Source organism: Apis dorsata, unplaced genomic scaffold, assembly GCF_000469605.1.
Source record: "Apis dorsata unplaced genomic scaffold, Apis dorsata 1.3 scaffold_78, whole genome shotgun sequence".
Classification (NCBI taxonomy): domain Eukaryota; kingdom Metazoa; phylum Arthropoda; class Insecta; order Hymenoptera; family Apidae; genus Apis; species Apis dorsata.
The window spans coordinates 784,947-787,647 of record NW_006263376.1 but is presented as its reverse complement, the minus strand read 5'-3'; the positions used below and the strand labels follow the sequence as shown (position 1 = coordinate 787,647).

Here is a 2,701-nt window from a genome sequence, read left to right as displayed (position 1 = left end):
GCGCTTTGGAATGCTTTGAAAGACCGCGAGCTCTCTCTCTCTTTCTCTCTCTCGGCGGAGTTAGAGTCGCTGGTTCGCCGCGACGAGGACGTAGACCGTTTCGAGGGAAGGTAAAAGAGGAAGAAGAGAGGNGCGGACAGACTTGCTTCGATTAATTACCACATTGTCGTCCGGACGATGTTGGATGCTTGGCCGCGGTAATCCGTGCAAGATCGGCCATTTCTTACTTTCGTTTCTCCTTCTTTTCATCTTTCTCCGCGCGTTTTCGGCGAATCATCCGCCCCGCGAGATGGGAAGAGAAATTATTCTATTCCATCGGTAAAGAAAAGAAAAAAAGAAAGAAAAGATTAGAAACGTAAATCACCGCGAGTGGGCGAAATGGCGCGGAAAACGAACGCGATCGAGATAGCGCGGTACGTGGTGGTATAAGTTGGGGTTGGTCGCTCAAGTTCATGATCAATTGCGCGTTCCCCGAATACCAGCGGTCATCGTTCGACGTGGCTCGACTCCGCCGCAAGTTTTCGCCGTTTCGGGATCATGGCGGTGATCTACTAGCCCGTGGAATGTCGGCTCTCGGTTTATTATAGCGGATAACGATAACATCTCGGAGTAGCGTAGCGCGCGAGTTTGGGTTTGGGGCCACGCGTGGCCCCAGTCCACCCGCCGCCATCGGTCGCACGGTATACATCAGCGTCAGCTTATTTTCGTGCGTCGCTACGCCACCTCTGATGTATGAACGTAATTGGTTAGGCGGGATGCGCGGCTCGCCCCGATATACGCGAGAAAAGGTTCGCCTGTCAACGAGACGCGAGCGAGAAGAGGCAGCGGAGATGACAAACCGAGTGGAGGGAGGGAAAGACGAGAAACGCGATTTCAACATCGCCGCGACATTGTTGGATGCAACAACATTATTTACTTCCAAGTCCAAAGATTCCCCTTTTTTTTCCCCCGCACAAGCGAATATAGATACGCCTTTGGATCGAGCGATGTTTGCATTCGAGAAACGGAATTGCGTAAAATGATAAGCGTTGTCATATCGATCGATGATACGTAACACTTATACATTACGAAGAGTAGAGATCCTACGATGACAGTTTTTTCGAATCGATAACAAGGATATTGGAGATACTCTTTTATAACGATTATAACGATAACGATTTAGGTTGCTTTTCTTGGCGTATTTTCGCGCGAACGGGAACGAAAGCAAGTACGAGTATAGAAGAGGATCCTGGCAAAGAGTGGCACGACCTAGAAATGGGAGCGCGCAGATCTCTCGATCGATTTGCCAGGGTTAAACTTATACTTGACGCACGCTCGCGCGTCCATTTGTTTCAGCCGGGACGCGACAATCACGTTCGCAACAATAATGGCTACCACGATGCGTATCGTGCCGTCGAACGATGCGAGAGTCGCGCGTACATTTTCTCGGCCGATTGCGATCGTTTATTAGCGTGTCTGAAGCTCTAATTCATTGCATAAACCGTCGTTTACGCGGCGAATTAAACGCTCGCACGGATCAAGTCTTGGATAAATTCTAGTTTCGTCCGAGTTTCAACCGAGTTACGAGAAGAGCGATGCGTCTTTGATATACGAGTTAGATATATACCTAAGACGATTTCCCAGAGGAAGAAATAATTAAAATCGCGAATAATTTACGCGAACGATCGCTCGTACTCGAGATTTCAATTTATAAAACGAGGTAAAAGATCGATAGATTTTTCGATTTTTTCGATATTCATCTTGTTATTTATCTGGCTCTAATGCAGCTTCGATTAAACGAGATCTCGTATGCGGGGTATATGCGACATTGGATTTTCGTTTTCGATGAAGTACGAAAGAGGAAAGGAAAGGGGGGAAAAAAACTCGACAACGAATTACGCGAAACGTGAAACGTGAAACGTAGGTAGGATAAATTCGTTCGATTGAGCGACGACTCGGTCTCGAAGGGGTTTCAAGGAGAACGAGTTCGAACCGCGATTGAACTCGACGCTATTGCCTATGATGTATCCTCTTTTCCACGTATCGATCCTTTCCTCCTCCCCCCTCCGCCCCATCTTTTAACGACGTATGCGAACAATTTATTATCTCCGTTGAATCGCGGTGGACGTTGTAAAATTACTCCTTAAAGTCGTAAACAACGAGTATTGGAAAGAAGAATAACGCGTTCGTTATCGGAGGAGAGGAGGAATTCGAGCGTTGCGAATCGGGAGGGACACGAGTGACACGGTGTTTTTCTCGATTCAGCGGGATTCGGGATTATAACTCATGCACGCCCATCCGTCCGACAGATTTATTGGCGATAGTGGCGCAACAATAATGGCTACCGGCTACGTGTACGCGAGACTGCGATCGCGCGTCCTTTATCATCGCGTCGGGATGGTATGCACCTCGCGCGAGGCGGTTTCTTCGATCATTACGATCGTGTTCGCCGCGATCTCGAGGATCGATGTACACGCGTCCCCTCGCCTAGCTCCAACGAATATCGGCTGGATCTCGCGCGCCACTCTCCCCGATTTATCGCCCCGCTAAAAATTCCCACGAATATCGAGAAACGGAATTCGTTCGCGTTCGAGCGGATTATTTCGAAAATTTCGCGGCGAAGCGATCCTCTTCTCTCGTGGAGCGGGAAAAGAATGGGAAGAAATTTTTCCTCTTCCTTCCCGCGTTGCGTAGCGAATCGCGCGTAGTAATGCCGCGGGAT

At 48.8% G+C, this 2,701-nt stretch overlaps 1 protein-coding gene across 1 annotated transcript in view; it reads left to right on the top strand.

Annotated features, from left to right (window-relative positions):
- The window catches only part of LOC102671789 (protein vestigial-like), a 59,230-nt gene that overhangs the window by 36,181 nt on the left and 20,348 nt on the right, over positions 1-2,701 (top strand). The gene's annotated exons all lie outside the window — the stretch shown is intronic.